Source organism: Chlorocebus sabaeus, chromosome 6 (assembly GCF_047675955.1).
Source record: "Chlorocebus sabaeus isolate Y175 chromosome 6, mChlSab1.0.hap1, whole genome shotgun sequence".
Lineage (NCBI taxonomy): Eukaryota > Metazoa > Chordata > Mammalia > Primates > Cercopithecidae > Chlorocebus > Chlorocebus sabaeus.
In genome coordinates, this window is record NC_132909.1 from 27,412,313 (window position 1) to 27,432,311 (window position 19,999).

At 45.7% G+C, this 19,999-nt stretch overlaps 1 long non-coding RNA gene across 7 annotated transcripts in view; it reads right to left on the bottom strand.

Annotated features, from left to right (window-relative positions):
• Window positions 1–234: 234 nt before the first annotated feature.
• LOC103234437 (uncharacterized) overlaps window positions 235–19,999 on the bottom strand; it is a 31,321-nt gene continuing 11,556 nt past the window's right edge. Inside the window, exons 1-4 of one of the 7 annotated variants that reach the window (XR_012093206.1) lie at window positions 13,597–17,186; window positions 9,141–13,021; window positions 2,965–3,071; window positions 235–1,281 (exon numbers count right to left, since the gene is read on the bottom strand). This is a non-coding gene — a long non-coding RNA (uncharacterized lncRNA). Of the gene's footprint in view, window positions 1,282–2,964; window positions 3,072–8,230; window positions 13,022–13,596; window positions 17,187–19,999 lie in introns of those variants that run through there. The other 6 variants (XR_012093208.1, XR_012093207.1, XR_497618.3 and 3 more) reach the window with 6 other exon arrangements.

Genomic DNA, 19,999 nt, shown 5'->3' on the forward strand with positions numbered 1-19,999 from the left:
TCACAGTACCCAACCCGAGGCAGCATGAACTGCAACACCAACTGCTCCCGAAGGCAGCCAGAATCCTGGGGCCAGAGGCGATCACCTCGGTTGTAACAGGGCCTGAATCTGTCACCATCCCCTGTCCCTCTCTCCAAGGAGACAGAGCTTAGCAATTCTGGGACCTGCCCTAGCACTGCACCTTCCCAGACCAGCCCTTCTTCTGCCAGAGTCGCTGCACCTGGCATTTCACTGTGGTGCCTGCTCTGGATCAATCCTGAGTTCCCCCTTCTCCTACTTTTTTTTTTTTTAAGTCATTTGGGAATAGCTTTTAGGAGGATGTGAGTCTTGGCCACATATCTGAGGCCAGGAAGAGCAAGATTTAGCATAAGTTATGGAAGAAGTATGGACATCTATTAGGCATCAATTAAAAATTGTTTTAAAACACTATGAGAGTAAGAAGTGCATATAAGAACTATCAGACTGCCCAGATGTAGTGGCTCCAGCCTGTAATCTCAGCACTTTGGGAAGCCAAGGCAGGCAGATCACTGGAGGCCAGGAGTTCGAGACCAGCCAGGCTAACATGGCGAAACCCTGTCTGTACTAAAGATACAGTAATTATTCAGGCATGGTGATGCACGCCTGTGATCCTAGCTACTTGGGAGGCTGAGGCACGAGAATCACTTGAACCCAGGAGGCGGAGATTGCAGTATGTTGAGATTATGTCATTGCACTCCAGCCTGGGCAACAGAGTGAGACTCTGTCTCAAAACAAAACGAAACAAAACAAAACAAAAAGAACCATCAGACAAATGCATTCATTTGTTCACTGTGAGCCCATGTGGATACGCTGGATGCTGAGAATACAGTGCAGTGCAAGACTGTCCTTAATGCAGCCACGGACTGACAGACAGACACCCACAGAGTGACAGACAGACACAGAAATGCCAGCTGGGGCCATAGGTGACATCCAGTCAGGAAAAATAAGCAAGTGCTGTTCAAAAACAACAAACACCCCAAAATACTAAATACGTGAATGAATAGGTGTGCAAACACTTGCAACAGAGTGGCCTGGCCTGGGCGTGGGCAGGAAAGTCATCCTCAAGGAAGTGTCCTGCAAGCTGAGATCCGAAAAGCAGGATGAGCAGATGCCAACTCCGAGATGCCTGAGGGTAGAAGGTTCCAGAGAGGAGAGCAAACGCTGGGCACAGAGGGAGGGCGAGAGGGTCCTGAGGTCTTGGGGATCAAGTGCGTGCAGGGATTCCGGGCCTGGCAGGAATCTTTCTGGCCGTTTCCCAGGGAGCTGTGGAAAGTGATGTTTCAGCTACTCCAGCCTGCTCAGTGTCTCTCCTCACAAGTTCATGCTCCGCCCCTGCTGAACTGGGTCAGCTCTGAGTGGAGGTGTTCAGAGGACACAGAGAGCACAGTGGTCCTGCAGGCAGGAGGCCTTAGTGCTACAGCCATGGGCACAGCGGGAGGGAATGGGGGTATTTAGTTGGAGAGACCCAGGCCTCTCCATTCCGTGGTTCAGGCTGCCTCTCAGTGAACAGAGGAAGACTTCCCATGTGGCTCCTGTGGCCTGAGAGCTGATACCCACTGCAGGCAGTCCAAGGAAGTGGATGGTGGCCTAGAGGAAGGACTTGGGACTGGTGAGAGCTGTCCATGGTGGCTGCCTTCGGGAGGTCGCACAGCCCCTCCTCAACTCTGGAGGCAGGTGCTGGACAGGTCAGGGGAACTATGGAGGGGGCTTCTGCACTGAGAGCCTGCGGTTCCCCTCAGGAGGTCTCCGTGTCAAAAAGTGGAACCTAAATTCTGGCATCATCTCCATGCGTTCCCTCCCGCACCGCCTTTGGCCAAGATGAATGCGTGTGATATCACTGTCTTTTGCAAGGGGTAAGAGCAAACAACCAGACAAAAGCATCAAACTAGATTAGGCACAGAGTCAACTGAGCCTTCTCAGGGTAGGTCCAGCACAAGGGGTCCAGAGGCTTCAGCTGAGTCATGAGAACTGTTACAGCAGGGCTGGAGATGGAGGAAGCCAGGGCCCATGGACCACCCCGGGACCACAGCCTCCTGTCAGCAACCACAGGAGAAAGCTGCTTCGCATTGCTGGAGATGAGTCCCAAGTCCCGTACCCAATACTCAGCAGCCCTTCTGGTGCCAGGCTTGGTGGCTGGAGGATGCTGGCTGACCGAGCTGGACCCCAGGTTCTCCCCGGAATGGGGGTGCGGGGGAAGCAGGAGGAGGAGCCCTTTCTAATCCCACCCAAGCAACAGGGACTGAGAATATGGGGAAAATGCTTTTCTCAGAGAAAATCCAAGGTGTTGTTAACAGAAGGAGGAAAAGGAGGCTGCGACCATCGAAACCAACAGTTGTCTGCATCAATAAGGAAGGCCACTCTCTTGTAGGCTCTTGCTCCTACCTTCCTACCTCCCCTCCCGCAGAAACATCTGCTTCAGTGCCAAGCAGAGAGACACCCCATCAGAAATGCTCTTGGGCAAGGAGGGAGGAGCAGGTCATCCTATTTACATCCTCTTGTCATGTGTTTAGAAAAATCCACCTGAGAAGCCAGGGTTGAGGTTTTCAACATCCTGTGCTCAAAATTAGTTTCGTTCATGTTTGCTGGTAAAGCAGCCGATGCCCTGCTCAGCTCCGGGCTGGCTTTGCCGATGTGTCGACCTTCCTTGTGACTTAAATTCTACTCCCAGAGTCCTCCAACATTACAGATTCTACTCTGAGGTGAGGAGAGAGGCGGGTTTAGGGGCTTCACATTTTGCTTTTCCTCCTGACTCTTTGCAAAAAAATGGTCTGAGAAGTTTTTGACAAAAGATATTGCTTTTCTATTTTTTTGGCTGAAATATTGAATGTATCTGACTTTTCTCCCTTCTCATAGAAATATTTATGATAATGAGCCTAGGCAACATGGTGAAACCCAGTTTCTAAAAAAAAAAAAAAAAAGTTAGCTGGGCGTGGTCGTGGAGCATACCTGTAGTCCCAGCTATTTGAGAGGCTGAGGTGGGAGGATTGCTTGAGTCCAGGAGGTCAAGGAGGTCGAGACTGTAGTCAGCCATGATTGTGCCATTGCACTCCAGCCTGGGGAACAGAGTGAAATCTTTTCTCACAAAAAGAAAAATATTTATGATAGATCTGCTAAATAATGTATTGGAGCATGACCACAGGAGTACATTCTGCATAAGTACAACATAGGCTACAGGATCTTAAATTATATCAACATAATCAGACTGAAAATCCTACTCAAAGTCCTACTTTTAAGTTCAAATTCAAGGTCCATGTATCTCTCTTGAAGGAGTCAATATACGTAACATGATCCTTAGGATTAAAATCCAATTAATGTGGGTGTCTGGATATTTTTAAAGCTTTTTTTCCCACCTGCACACACACAAAACTCAACCTATTGTTTATGTTAACTTCTTAATGTGTAAAAAATTGTTAATGGATTTTAGAGGCATCTCTCATGAGTGTATATAGTTTCTGCCTCTCTGCTAATTTCCAGGCTGGGGACCTGGATCAGGTATGGAGTGCAACTAGGGCAGATGGTCAAGGCGGGTCACCTTTGCGAGGGTGAGAACCAATCTGACGTGTTCTGAGCAAACCTCCGTGTCTTCTATGTTCCCTTCCGCCCTTCTTTTCCAGGAAGACCAGCTGTCTATTCCTCCACGCTGCCTCTGGCCCAAAGGCCTGGCCAGTGAGCACCATATGACTAATTCAGACTAATTGTCATGGATCAAATAGCTGCAAACTATTTCCAGTTGCCAGTCTCCTGTTTTCCAATTGTCCCTCTGTTCTATGTCTAAGCAAACATTTGTTCTGCTTATCGTTTCTGAGCAAAGACATGAATCACTCGCCTAGAAGAAACCACAGAGGCAGCTGTTGTCCATTAGGAGCTGACATTTGGGAACGGGGCCTGCAAAACAGGACTCCATAACTGGAGTTTGCTTTTTATTTGTCTGAGTTCTAGCTGGGCACTCTAGGGGACTAGTAGCAACCAGATCTGTCCTATCATTTTTGTGGCAAGACACTGGAATAGCAAAAGACCCCCTATTATTAAGAAATCTTTCCTTTGCCTGACTGGCCAAAGTGCCTGAAATCCCAACCTCTGGCTCTCTTTCGGTGGAAGATGCTGTCTTAAGGTTCCTGTGAAAGCGCCTGTATGTTGCCTGATGAACTCATGAACCAGTTTGCTCTCATTAAAATCATTGTGGAAGCCCGTCTAAAACAGGCTTCTAACATAGAATTAGAGGAGACTTTGTATTAGTCCGTTTTCATGCTGCTGATAAAAACATACTGGAGACTGGGTAATTCATAAAGGAAAAAGGTTTAATGGACTCACAGTGGCACGTGGCTGGGGAGGCCTCACAATCATAGTGGAAGGCAAGGAGGAGCAAAGGCATGTCTTACGTGGCAGCAGGCGAGAGAGTGTATGCAGGGGGACTCCCCTTTATAAGACCATCAGATCTCCTGAGAATTATTCACTACCATGGCAACAGCACAGGAAAGGCCTAGGCCCATTGGGTCCTTCCCATGACACGTGGGAATTGTGGGAGCTACAACTCAAGATGAGATTTGGGTGGAGACACAGCCAAACCATATCAAACCTTGGGTTCTCAGGAACTGGAAATTTATTTGATTTTGTAGCAACTTGCATAGAAAATCTACTTTCTAATAGGCTTTTTGCTGCACATGTCTCTATGCTTCCTATTATTTAACCCCCAAAACCCTAGCAGGTGGGAAGAAAAGATGATATAATCAAACAAGTCCATAGAAAGAGACAGAAACTTTGGGTCGGAAAAGCTTTCAGGCAGAGCCTTGCACTGCATTCCAGTCTGGGGAACACAAAAGACCCCCATATTTTTTTTTTTAAAGAACTTGAATATTTAATGTGTAAAGAACACTCAGGCCTCAACAGTAAGTATACTAACAACTCAATTTTTAAAATGAGCAAAAGGCTTGAAAAGACACTCACCAAAAAGATATAAGGATGGCAAATAAGGACATAAAAACGTGCAACATAATTAGCTGTTAGGGAAATGCAACTTGAAGCCATATTGAGATACCACTCTATACCTATTAAATGAATAACATTTAAAAAAATACTGTCAATACCAAGTGTTGGCAAGGATGTCTAACAACAAGACACTTATACATTACTGGTGGGAATAAAAATCGGTATAACCACTCTGGAAAAGTGTTTGGTAACTTCCTATAAAATTAGACATACGCTTTCCATAGGACCCAGTAATCCTACTCCTGGGTGAGATTTCACTCCTGTGAAATAAAAATCTATTTTTACACAAAACCCTGCATGCAAGTGTTTGTAGCAATAGTCTTCCTAACTGTCAAAACTAGAAACAACCCAAAATGTCGTTCAAGGGGTGGATGGATAAACCCATCGTAGTACATCCTTACAATGAAACACTACTCAGAAATAAGGAAAAATAAATTCCTAATACGTGAAACAATTTGGATGAGTCTCAAAGGCATTGGGCAGACGCGGTGGCTCATACCTGTAATGCCAGCACTTTGGGAGACTGAGGTAGTTGGATCACCTGAGGTCAGGAGTTCGAGACCAGCCTAATACAGTGAAACCCTGTTTCTACTAAAGATACAAAAATCAGCTGGGAGTGGTGGTGCATGCCTGTAATCCCAGCTACTTGGGAGGCTGAGACAGGAGAATCACTTGAACCAAGAAGGTGGAGGTTGCAATAAGCTGAGATCATGCCACTGCACTCCAGCCTAGGTAACAAGAGCAAAAATTCGTCTAAAAAAAAAAAAAAAAAAAAAAAGGCATTTGCCTAGTGAAGGAAGCCAGTCTCAAAAGGTGGCATATGACATATGACATGACTCCATTTATGTGACATTCTTAAAGAGACAACATTGCAGTGATGGAGAACAGATCAATGACTCCCATGGGCAAGGAGTGGAAGGAGAGTTTATCTATAAAAGCGGTAACATGAGGGAGTCTGGGGAGCAGGAGGGGATGGAACTCTTCTGTATTCTGAATGTAGTTCTGGTTACACAACCAATGCATTTGTTAAAATTCATACAACTTGTAGGACATAAATAAAAGGTGACCCCTGACCTACCTCTGCTCCTAGACTATGAGCCAGACAGAAAAGAGCTGGGGGCCTGCCTGTGTACAAGAGTAAACTTCCCCCAACCCCCCTCTTTTTGGTTTGTGCTCACCTTGGCCCTCACCTGGATCCTCTTTCCATCTTCCAAAAGACAGGGGAAGATGTCAGGCTCAGGGGTGGGAACCTGGGGGCCTAGCTGTTCCCCACGGAGGCCTGCCACCTGTGGCCTGCCACACCTCACCTTGCCTTGTGTGGTGTCTTCCTGAGCTACTCTGGGTCTCTGCCTGGTAGATCAGCTTCTACTCTGCTGCAGACATCTAGCAGAGCAAGGCCCTTTGGCTCTCTCTCACCTATTTTCCACTCTTTGCCGTACTGGGTTGTATCTGCCTGCTTATTTTGTAAAAAATGAAATTTGCATTTCTTTTTCACATTCTTCTTGTTTTATTTATTTGCTGCTGTTGTTGTTTGTTGGGGGATGATTATCCAGAAGAGAAATGGCAGAAGCTCCTTTGTCCTGCTAGCTTAACCCCCAGATGTCATCCCTGCATTAGCAGACAGTTTCTGGGGGCTGTGCACCAATAAAAGAGATGAAACCAAGGAGGGAAAGGCGTCTGCTTCAGGAAGCAGTGGATCCAATGGATGAGAGAAGTAAAGAAATCCTCCAAGCTGGAGGTGAAGGAAAGCCCAGATGATAGTTATGCTGTTGTCCAAGCAGGGAATTGAACTGGAACGTCAGAGACCTTCAGAGGGGATGTCTCCAAGAACAAGAAGAAACTGCTCCTGGTGGATTTTCTGATCTGTTCAATCTTGTGGAAAATTGTCTTGAGAGGCTGCAGGTAGGTATGGGAAAACTTAATCATCTGTGCAAAGAACACCAAGCACATGAAAATGAGTTGATCATTGGCTTCAGGGAAAATAAAAGGAGAATGAAAGCAACCAAGCAAGTCTAGTACACTACTTGGCTCAACGTGAACAATAGTTACATAATGCACCATGAATATTAACAAAAACAGTTGTGAACGAACAGGGGAAGAGCAGAGGGGGATGAAGAGGGCCAAGGTCACACCCCTAATCAAAATCAGCAGCTGGAACCAGGACCCATGTCTTTAGTGGCTGCTCCCCAGTGCTTGTCTGTGGGGTACCCAGAGCAGCACCATTCATTGGGGTGCACTTAGGGGGTGTGTGAGTCTGGGAAGAGGGGAGTGGCGTGTCCAGGAACAGGAGAACCAGTGGCATAAGTGTTTATCTTTCCCAAGAGGAAGACAACTTTGAATTCCCCTGAGGTCCTGCCACTTCTAGGGTTCAAGGGTGATGAGCAATACCTTTTCCCCTAGGACTCAGCATCCCTGGGCTGTAAACTGGGAGTGTCCTGCCTGCTCTCCTCCCCTTTCCCCCAGAACCTGGTAGGGACAGACAGATCCAAGCTGAGCTTTTCAGGGCCTTGCCAGCAGCTGTGACTGTAAAGACCACGTCTGAAGTTCAGCTGAGAGCTGGAAGTCTCAGTTAGAATCCTCAGCTCAGAAACTTCATCATATGAAGACCTCTGCAGAAAGCTGGAGACTTGCTGTTCCAATCAAGCATTCAAGTCCAAGCTAAGTTATTGGTTAAAAGAGACAAGTGGGGTTCCTAGCCAGGAGAAAAGGCATGGGAAACAGCAAGCCGACACCAACTTCCCACACACCCAGGCTCAGGGGTCCTCCCCAGGGAACTTCCAAGGTGTCACAGGAGAGAAGTTATGAAAGTCTGACTTTTGTCTCATCCCTGCAGCAGTCAAAGCTCTTAGGTATTTAAAGGCCATTTTCTTTTTTCCCTTTCTAGGAATTACCATGGTTGATCTCATCTTTGCTTGCTTCAAGCCCTACTTTTGAACCCTTGACTGTAATGTGTTCCCTTCCAGAAGGGCCTTCTCCCCAGTCTACCAGTTTTCCAGATAAAGGGCTTCAATGGGAAAGTCTAATACCCAAGGGCCTGCAGTCTGTGACTTCTGAACTGAAAGTCCAAACCTTACAACCTACCCTTCTTCTGAGCCACCTACTATCATTCCAGAATTGTATGAGTGAATCTTGCCTCCTTGAAACAATTTTAAACTCCCTGAGAGCAGAGATTGTGTTAGTCAGGATAAGCTAAGCTGCTGTAATAAATAGACCCTCCACGCAAAGGTTCCATACAGTAGATGTTTATTTCTTGCTTACAAAGCAGTCGTTGGTGTATGTGTATGTCCATGTGGTCATTCAGGGATCCCAGCTCCCTCTGTTTTACGGCTCCACCTCACACTAGTTCCTTGCCATCATCTGCATCCAGCTCATGGAATGGAAAAGAGCATGGGGGAGTGTTCCCAGTAGGTTTTTCATGGGTCAGGCTTGGAGGGAGAACACATCACTTCTGCTCATGTTCCATCTGGTAAACCTTAATTTGAGTGGCCACAGTGAATTGCAAGTGAGCATGAGAGATGTAGTCCTCCTGTGCCCCCAAGAAATGTATGACTTGGGCAGATCAGCTCTTCTATTCCTTGAGTTCCTTTTCCTTCCCTAGAACTCAGCATAGAGAAGGACCTTCAGAGGCTGTTCCTTGAGAACTTGGTGAGGCTTGCACTGAGGTTGGCTGGCACTTTGCCAACCTCATACAGCTGTGCAGACAGAGGAGACTCGAGGGCCCAGGCCTCAGCTCTACCCAGAAACCCCTTATGTTTGCACCCATCAAACCTCCAAGATGAAGCAGAGCCTGCAGCACTGTGGTTGCATCAGAAAACAGATCGAAGGCTGGTCTTCACAGCCACATAAGCCTCATCCTGGCCTCTGCCCACAGAGGTTGCATCTGTGCAGAAATCCATCCCAGAGCGTCAGGCTGTGTGGGCATCAGGCCCCCAAGAGATTCTGCTCTATCAGGAAACTGATGCATCTGGTGTATCTGTCCCAGAGCAGCTCTGACGGTCCTGCACTAGGCAATGGAGACATTGACCATGGCCTTGAGCAGAGTGGTTTTGGTAGGCGTGGCAGAGACAAAAGCCAGACTAGAGGAGCTTAGGGAAAGAACAGAGCTAAATGAGCTGGAAATTAGCTTTTGCAGTTACCTGGAAAAAATAAGACTGAAGACGACTATGCACATCGCAAGTGACACACATAAGCGCATACGCAGCCAGGACTAGGGGTCCTCCTCTCTGAAGCTCCTGATGCCTGCTGGTGCTGTCTTATCTCCCTAGATAGCATTCCTGTCTTTATCCTCCTCCAGAGAAGCAGCCTGCTCCAGAGTCTGGTGCAGTGATACCAGCAGAGTCTGGTGCAGGTGGTGTGCTGTGGAAAGAGCACGGGAGCAAAAACAGATCCCTTGGAGACACCTTATCTTCAAAATTGTTCTAAGCTCTGTACCCCACCACTCCTGCCACCACCTGGCCCAACTCACCACAATATCTTGTCCAGAAAATGAGCACAGCCTACTAACTGGTCTCTCTGACGTTGCCCTTGTCCCCGAGTTAGTTCTACACACAGCAGCCTTCACCATCCTTTAAAAATGTGTAACTTGGGCCAGGCTTGGTGGCTTATGCCTGTAATCCCAGTGCTTTGGGAGGCTGAAGTAGAAGGATCCTTTGAGGCCAGGAGTTCAAGACCAGCCTGGGCAACATAGTGAGATCCCATCTTTACAAAACATCAAAAAATAAGCCAGGGTGTGTACCTACAATCCCAGCTACTCGAGAGGCTGAGGTGAGAGGATCGTTTGAGCCCACGAGTTTGAGGCTGCAGTGAGTTTTGATAGTACCACTGAACTCCAGCCTCGGTGACAGAGCAAGAGCCTATCTCAAAAAAAAAAAAAACAAAAAAAACAAAAAAAACAGTAAATCTTACTGTTAAATATTCCCTTGTTAAGGCCCTCCCTTGGCTTTCTATACCCCTCTTTCTCTATCCTTTTTCCCACTTCCATTTCCTCACAATTAATTCTACACATAATCATCCTTTATATTTAGTCATTTGACTTGATTATCGTCTCTTGTACTGGAAGAAGGTCTCTAGGAGAGGGTGCTGGTCTTGTTCACTTCTGTGTCCCAGCCATTTACTAGACATGCTAATATTTACCGAAGACACGTGGTTTCTTTAAGCCTCAGTTTCCCCAACTGCCAAAAGGGGACAATGAATTCTGTGTCACACATTATGGGTTTGCAAGGATTAAATAAGAAAATAAGGAAGGATAGACACTGTGGTCTGTGATATGAGCCAGGTAAGGGAGGGTGGTTTTCAACACCACTGCCTGCAGATGCTAACTTTGCAGGATATTTTCACATCATCACAGTCCACGCCCAAGGTCGAACCATGGCATCTTCACTACAAACAACAGCTATAGTGCTCCTCCCAGCTGAAAACCCTGGGAGTCTATTGAAAATAAATTAGCAATGCCTCATTCTCAATGAGAAAGTCTCGGGGAGATTTATAATTTTATTTTTTCAAAGTGTAAGAATAACATAAATCAAAAGAAGCAATAGTCTACCTTGTGTTTGGACTACTTTGACCCTCTTCAACCTCTGCCAAATTTTATCTCATTTTTGTTTAACTTTATACATCAGAGTTTAATTTGAGAGCTGGTGGAGAAGACAGTGATGTATAGGGTACATCAGGTGCAGCTGAAATTACCCTGTCCCCAGGGGCTGGAGGTTGAAGGGAGGGTCCCAGTCCTGTTTCAGGGTAGAAGAGGAATAGTACAGTTTGCCCCTGGAACCCAGACTCTCTCCACGTTGCAGCCTCTCATTGATTGATCTGGCCGGCTTCGAGGAGCTTACAAAATTGTGTCCATGCAGGGCTCATGCTTCCAGAGCAGCCAAGGGCTCAAAGCATCAGCCACTATGGACAATGTCATTTTTGGAACCAGATAAGGAGTTCTATTAGCATTGATTTTTCCTCTCTTTTAAGTGGATATGTTCCCCAGAAAAGTGTGTTCAGTTGGCAGTGTGTAATCTGCCAGAGAAGGCTGGCTTTGCCATTCTGACTGTGCAGAGCCTGCCTGGCATCCCACAGAGCACTCACTAAGAGTTGCTGCATGAACACAGGAACAAATGAATGAATGAATGCATGCATGAATGAATGAGTCACCCTTTGCTTCCTCATTACTTTTTTGTTTGTTTGTTTTTGAGACAGAGTTTCACTCTTGTTCTCCAGGCTGGAGTGCAGTGGCACGATCTCTGCTCATTGCAACCTCCGCCTCCCAGGTTCAAGTGATTCTCCTGCTTCAGCCTCCCAAGTAGCTGGGATTACAGGCGTGTGCCCCATGCCCGGCTAATTTTTTATTTTTGGTAGAGACGGGTTTTAGCCATGTTGGTGAGGCTGATCTTGAACTCCTGACCTCAGGTGATCCCCCGCCCACTTCGGCCTCCCAAAGTGCTGGAATTACAAGCATGGGCCACCGCACCCGGCCTGTTTCCTCATTACTTTTATGTTCCAGCTGGCTGCAATACTTTTTAGAGATGACAAACAGGAATTGATCAACTGGGCCCCAGACACATGAACCGGTGAGCTACTGTCTGTCCTAGAAACTCTGTTAATGTCGCTTAGGGACCCTGGATACCAGAAGGAAACTGAGATCCTCTTATCTCACTCTCATCTTTCACGTGAATGTTCCCCAAGACGGCCTGGCCAGGGGCTGGGCCACCTCTGTTAAATGCCTTCAGGGTGGGCCACTCATGCCATGACCCAGTGTTAGCCTCTTTAAAAGTACATTTCCCTTGTAGCACTTACCACATTTAGAAAGTATGTACTTGTGCGATGATTTGATTAAAGTCTGTCTCCCCTACTAGACCCAAAAAACGTTGACAAGTTCTGTAATTAAATTTTACAAGACAGTTCTGTTTGTCCACCTGTATCCCGAGGGTCAGGCCCAGGGCTTACCATGCCGGAAGTGTGCAATGTCTCTGAATGAACCAGTGCCAGGCACACTGGGAGAGAGGGATGCTGTGATTGGCTAAGGTCAAGGCAGGAATGAGGATAACCAGTAAAAATGTCCGGGTACAGAAGTCATGTCACGCCTGGCCACCTGGTCCACCCTCAGTCCAGAACGTCAGTAAGGGGGCTCAGGGAGGCACGAAAAGGTGGCTGGATTTCAGGGCTAGGTGAAGATGCCAACAGTGGCAAATATCTCTGGTGGGTTCCTTGCTCTAGACCTGCACCGTTCACAGTGGCTATCAGCCACCCACGTGGCCGCTGAACACTGAGCATGAGGCTGGTTTGAATGGAGTTGTGTTGTAAGCATAAAATCTATACATCGGATTTCAAAGGTTACATGCGGAAAAAAATGTAGACTATCTCATTGATACATTTTATATTGATTACATATAATCACATGTTGAAATAATATTTTAGACATAATTGGTTACATAAAATGTATTTTTATGTTTGCTTTAATATTATTTTTGAGACAGCGTCTTACTTTGTCACCCAGGCTGGGGTGCAGTGGTGCAATCTTGGCTCACTGCAGCCTTAACCCTCCAGGCTCAAGTGATTCTCTCACCTCAGTCTCCCGAGTAACTGGGACTACAGCCACACACCCCCCTATTTGGCTAATTTTTGTATTTGTCTGTAGAGATAAGGTTTTGCCATGTTGCTCAGCTTGATCTCAAACTCTTGAGCTCAAGTGATCTGCCCACCTTGGCCTCCCAAAGTGCTGGGATTACAGGCGTGAACCACCGTGCCCGGCTCCAGTAAAAGGTATTATTAAAATTAATTTCAATTGCATCTGCTTTTTGAAATGTGGTTATTATAACATTGAGAATTACATGGCTCACAGTATATTCAAGCTCTGTTCTAGAGGAAGGTCTTTGGAGCAGTTCTTAATTGCAGAAGAGCTTGACATAAACACTCACCATTGAACAGCAATAGTTATCAACCAAGTTGTGTCTATTCTGTGACTGGCCCTTGGCTAGGTACTTCAACCTCTAGTAGCTTTATTTTAGAGACATCTTACTGGATAAATAATCTGAAACATGGAAAAATTCTTTAAACACAAAGTTTTTAATTATAGCATTATTTAATATTAACAAAACAGGATATAACCTAAACATTTAAACAGTAGAAGATGGCTGGGCATGGTGGCTCACGCCTGCAATCTCAGCACTGTGGGAGGCCGAAGTGGACAGATCACCTGAGGTCAGGAGTTCAAGACCAGCCTGGCCAACATGGTGAAACCCTGTCTCTACTAAAAAATGCAAAAATCAGCCCAGCATGGTGGCGCAGGCCTGTAGTCCCAGCTATTCAAGGAGGCTGAGGTGGGAGGACAGCTTGAACTCAGGAGGTGGAGGTTGCAGTGAGCTGAGATCGCACCACTGCATTCCAGCCTGGGTGACAAAGCAAGACTCCATCTCAAAAATAAATAAATAAATAAATACATACATACATACAGTAGAATTATAATATGAACTGTGCTAGCATTCATACAAGAGTATTATGCAGCCATCAAAACCTATGTTTGCCAAAGATTTATCATAACATGGCAAAATACTCCAGCAATGCTCAATCAAAATCTCAAAATTCAAAATTGCATCCGACTCTTACCACATCCAAAGAGGCAAAGCTCCGAGAAAAGCCACTGGAAGGAGTTCCACCAAGCCGTTCACAGTTGTCTTTGGAGAACAGGATGATAAATGATTTCTCTTTTCTTCTTTCTATTTTTTCAATTAGATTTTATGTAATCATCATTTGATAACAGAGAATTATACATATTTTATCTCAAGGAAAAAGGCCCGGTCCCAGGAGTTTGCCTTCATGTTGTCAATGGCAACAGGAGGCGAGGCATGTCAAAGTGGGCACGCTCCTTCCAGGCACACAGGGCAAACCTCAAAACTTCTGCAGGAGCATCGCCCATGGCCTGCATCTGCTCATGGAGCCCTTTGCCAAGGGAACACCCCCTCTCTCCGCCTGACTCCTCCACAGACTCTAAGGTATTTGAGGGCAGTGCTATGGTCTCCTCTCTTCCCATTTCCAGCCCAGGGCCAGCACAGGCTGGTTGCTTTGCAAGATGCACTGCACCTGTGCTAGTTTTCTACCACTTGCCTCAGAGCTCTCTGTGGGCTGTGCCCTGGGAGGCAGACCTGGGTGGCAGTTTCACTTGCTCCTGCAGGGGTTTATCCAATGCGGAGCCCTAGCAGGAGAGTGGAGAAAGAGAAGAGAGTGTAGTCTACATATGCCATTCCCTGGTCACCTCCCTGTGGGTCTTCTTGGGCCCTTTCTCCTGAAGGTAAAAACTCCTCTAAAAGTGGCTCTTACCACACTCTCCTCCTGGCTTCCAGTAACCCATCCCCTTCAGACGTGGGGAAGTACCAGTTCTGTTCATTTTCTCTTGTGCTCTCCTTCACCGTTCCCTTTCCAAATAGCCTCTTTGGAGAATCCTCCATGAATAATCCTAATCTGAGTGTGTCCTCTCTTTCCCACCGAGCCCCTGATGCACACGGAACTTATCTGAAAACGCAGTGCCTATCCCCGCTGCAGTGTGTGGAGAAGAGAGGCACAGCGCCCGTTCTAGGAAGGGTGGCATCTCTGAGCCTCGTGACGTCTCCTAATGCGCCCAGCACTAGGTGTGGGAGAGCTAAGTTCCAGGGCAGGAAGACCTGAGTCCAAATACAAGATCTAACCCTTCTAACCGCTGTGAGATCCTTTGTGCAGTCCTTCAGCCTCGTCTTCTTCATCTGCAAAATGGAGCAAGAACAACTATATTTTGTGAGTATTGTGAGGATTAAATGAGGTACGATACCTAAATTTCTTAGCGTGTGGCCTGGCTTGGAGTAAACCCCCCAGCAAACATCAGCTGGCACAATTATTGCTCTGACCCTCTGCGGCTGCCTCATGAATGCAAATGTCCCAAGCCGACCTCCACTCCTGAAGACACGCTGCAGCAGGACCTAAATCCTCCCTCTCCCTGTCCTGGGCTGCGGAGATTACAGGGAAGGTCCTCCCCAGGACCACAGGCTGCCCTGCATTCATTCTGTGTAAGCTCTGCTGTGAGACACAGGGTTATTTACAGAGCAAGACAAGGAAATGACAAACAGTAGGAGATGAGGTGCATTTTGGGAAAATCCCTTGTTTATTTAAATATTGCACTTATGAAAGACACCAGAAAGAGAAATATGGGCATTTGTGGCAATGATCAAAAAGGGAAAAAACGGAAATACATGATCAAAAACACAGGAAAGGATTACATCTGAAATAAAATTTGGTACCCTTAAAATATCTGTAATTCAACCTCAGAATGAGTGTATCTTTTAAAAGCTCTTTGAAAACACTTCCCCACTCTCTTTGTCTCTTTTCTTTATAAGGCATCTTCTCTCTAACTCCCTTTGGGAAACTTCTTATAAATGAGGATTTGCATCTCCAGGGATTACTCTGGTTAGGAAAGTGTTTTATTAAAAAAATATATGTTTGCCACAGAATGCTGAGCGATATAATTAGCCGGTCCCTTCTGTTTTGTTTTAAAAGGCTGTATGGCCAAGTTCTAATTAAACATATTCTCAGGACGTTTGAAATGTGAAGGTGCCTCAGAAATGCGCACTGAAATGAAAGAAGCAAAGGCTCTGGGAGTATATACCAGGAAGGAGGATCTCTGGCCACGGTGCACCCGGCAGTACGGCTTCATTTCTGTCTCTGCATGCACAGCTACTGTGTATAGAGAAGCCGGTCCCATCCCACCATGGTGGGACGCTGCCTTGTGTTCTGGGAGGCTACGTGCTAAATGAGCTGATCTTGTTCCACCCAGGGCAATCCAGGAAGGCTGAAGGAACGAGTCCTGGGCTGGGATTCTGGAGACCTGGGGATGTAATAGGTTATCATCTCTAAAGTGACAATTGCTAAGGTCCCTGCCAGCTCTGACATTCTGATTGGACACGTGGCTGTTTCCATGGCCTTCGTTCTTGTCACAAAGCATAAGAATGCTCCAAATGATCACGCTGCATTTTACTTTGTGAACTCAGGAACAAAACTGAAGGCTGGAGAATCTCACTGCTGTTCCTACTGAATAATGACTGGCTCAACCACGAGAGGCAGTGCTGTGCCCTCATTTGCAAAAAGAGAAGGAGACTTCCCTGTCTCCCTTTTGCAGAAGCAAGTAACCTGGAAATGGAAGTATTCAGTCCCCATTCAGAAGGATGGGTTAGGAGCCCACAGGAGTTTAGAGTTTAGAAATGCCCCCTCTGAATCTTCCCACCTGGGCACGCTGTGAGACACCCTTACTCTTTACAAAGCACTTTCACATTCACTAATGCCTCTTACAGAGCAAGCAGAGCTCTCATTTCATTGCTAGTGGGGATACAAAATACTACACTCACTTTGGAAAACAGTTTAGCACTTTCTTGTAGCGTTATACACCCTCTTACCATTGACCTAGCAATCATTCTCCTAAGTATTGAAACTTAAGAGAAATGAAAACTTATGTTGACCCAAAACCTAGAGGTGCATGTACATAGTGGCTTTATTTGTAATCACCCTAAACTGGAAACTACCCAGCTGTCCTCCAGCTGATGAATGGAGAAACAGACCTAGGTACATCCACGCAAAGGGATACTTCTCAGCACTGCTAAGACACAAACTTACTGATACATCTGACAACACACATAAATCTCAAATGCATTAAACTAGACGAAAGAAGTCAGACTTGAAAGGTAAGATACTCTCTAATTCCACAAACGCTACACCCTGGAAAAGGGAAAGCTTTAGGGTAAAGAACAGATCAGAGGTTCAGTGGTTTCTAATGCGGGGGAGCTGGGGTTAAGGGCAGGTGAATAGTTTGACTACAAAAAGGCAGCACAAAGCAGTTTTGGGGGAGTAACAAAACTATTCGAGGCCAGGCGTGGTGGCTCATGCCTATAATCACAGCACTTTGGGAGGCCAAAGCTGGTGGATCACCTGAGGTCAGGAGTTCAAGACCAGCCTGGTCAACATGGTGAAACCCTGCCTCTACTTCAAAAAAAAAAAAAAAAAAAAAAAACAAATTTAGCTAGGTGTGGTGGTGGGCACCTGTATATAGTCCCAGCCACTCAGGAGGCTAAGGCAGGAGAATCGCTTGAACCTGGGAGGCGGAGGTTGCAGTGAGCCAAGATCATGCTATTGCATTCCAGCCTGGGTGACAAGAGCCAAACTCTGTCAAAAAAAAAAAAAAAAAAGGAAGGAAAAGAAAAGAAAAGAGAAAAGAAAACTATTCTAAATCTTTAAAAAAATTTTTTTTTTGAGGTAGGATTTTGCTGTCGCCCAGGCTGGAGTGCAGCAGTGCAATCACGGCACACTGCAGCCTCAACCTCCCAGGTTCAAGTGATCCTTCTGCCTCAGCCTTCCAAGTAGCTGGGGCTACAGGCATATGCCACGATGCCCAGCAAAATTTTAAAAAGTTTTTTGTAAAGACAGGGTCTCACTATGCTGCTCAGGCTGATCTTGAACTCCTGGGCTCAAGCGATCCTCCAGCCTCAGCCTCCCAGCGTGCTGGGATTACAGGTGTAAGCCACCACCACACTTAGCCACTGTTCCAAATCTTGATGGCAGTGGTAGTTATGTGATTTTGTGCATTTGGCAAAACTCAGAAAACTGCATACCAAAAAAATGCATTTTATTATACACAAATTAAAAAATGAATAAAAAAAAAACCCTATAGGCTTGGCAGTAAGCGTGGTGGTTGTTTGAGGTTGCCTCCTCCCCATACAGTATTCATTTTGTCCTACTAGGAGTGCTCAGTAAGGTGTCAGGGCATGGCATTCCCTGGAGATGCCTCCTGCTTCATGGACGTGGCCCCTGGAAACTGAAGGGAATGACTTAGATTACATGGGTCAATGAAAAGTTTTCTATTCTTCTCTTCCCTGTTGAATGTGGACAAAGAAGCAATTAGTTCCACTCGCCAATTGTGGCCCTCTTGAAATCGTAAGATAAACCACCTTGAGGATGACATTATGCCTAAAATGAAGGGAAGAGTAAGAAGGCAGAGAAAACTGACTTCCTGTTAATATAATGGAGCCATAATCTACCTCTGGCCAATTTCCTGAAGCCACTGTGAGCAGGGGTTCGTATTTCTCACAGATTAAAGCATACTAGGAAATATAGTGAGAGATCTCACTGGAACATTTCTGATCTGATCCACTGTCCCAAAACAATCTGAAACAAACTGGGCAACAGAGAATTTGGGTGAAAGAATGTGAAACACGTACGCAACAGATAATGGCAGGACTTGAACAGACATCTCACAAATAAGGCATTCCCGATCACCACGCAGATATAAAAAGGTGCTCAAACTCATTAGTAATCATGGAAATGCAAATTAAACACAGTGAGACAGCAACCACAGCCGCTAGATTAGGAAACATTACAAATACGAAAAAACATTGCTAACAATATCATAGGCTGGCAAGGATGTAGAACAATGGGAACTTTAAAAACTGCTTGTGGGAGTGAAAATTGACACAATCATCTTGGAAAACAGTTAGAGCTGCAGATATGCAAACTCTGACCAAGCAATCCCACCCCTAACTATATATAAATAGAGATATTCCCCATGTGAGTTACGGCATAGGAACAAGCATGTTCACAGCGGCATTCTTCATGATATCCACACAATTGGGGGAAAAAATCCTAATGTTTGCATAAAACTAATGTTTTCATAGTCTACAACTTTGATCATGAATGAGCTACACAAATCCACACGGTTAAGTCTGAAAAACGATGCTGAGTAAAAGAAACAAGACACAAAATAATTCATACAATATTTCATTTATGAACATGACCAGGGATACACACCTAAATATTAAAACTACAAAGTAAGGCAAGGAAGTGATCATTACAAAAATTAAAAATAGAGGTAGCCTCCAGGAGAGGGGACTGGAATTGGGAGGTGTCCGGGGAGGTTTCAGGTGACTGAGTGTTGTGTATGCAGGTATTATTTAAACCATACCCATATGATTCACACATTCTTTGACCTTTTGATGTATCTCACACACAGAAATGTAGGAAGACAAAAATCAGATCGCAGGCAAATTCAGAAAACCAGTCTGAAGCCAGGAATGTGCAATGAATGACCTTAGATCATGCATTCTAGAGGATCTGGCCCCAAAGAGAGACAATCTGGATGGCTCTACTGAGGGGTCACAAGCTTTGCTTCGCCTCATTACCATTTAGTCCAGCCAAAGACCTTTTAAAGGAGTTTGCTTTTAAGTAAAACTTCTCTCCTTTTAAAAGTACCAATTTTTGGCCAGGTGCCCTGGCTTAACCCTGTAATCGCAGAACTTTGGGAAGCCGAGACAGGTGGATCACATGAGGTTAGGAGTTCGAGACCATCCTGGCCAACCTGGTGAAATCCTGTCTCTACTAAAAATACAAAAATTAGCTGGGCATAGTGGTGCATGCCTGTAATCCCAGGTACTTGGGAAGCTGAGGCAGAAGAATCGCTTGAATCCAGGAGGCGGAGGCTGCAGTGAGCCGACATCGTGCCACTGCACTTCAGCCTGGACAGCAGAGTGAGTCTCTGTCTTAAAAAAAAAAAAAAAAAAAAGGACCAATTTTCTCTTTTAGGTTTAATACGAGCGTTAATCTTATAGAGTTGCCTTACTGATATTTTTACACAGTTTAGATCAGATTTGCTCTCTACATGAGTCTGTAGAGACTTAAGGTAAGCTACTCTATCCAACTGTTCCTTATTTGCCTGGAGAGCCTTTATCTTAAAAACTCAATCATCAGAGCAAGAAATATAGGAGACCACAATGCAATGCCTCTTGAATAGGTAAAAGTATTAACACATCTTCTGGGGTCCAGGCATACACCTCATGCAGTTTCCTTGTAGAAAATACCTTCCTGCTCTTCTTTGAGCCTATTAACTCTACTCTTATTTTAAATATAAATCTAACATGCTCAGCCATCTGTTTCCAAGAATACATCAGCTAAGAAAGGTAAAAGTGAAGAAGAAGGACTGCTCTAGCCGGTGACAGTTAAAAAG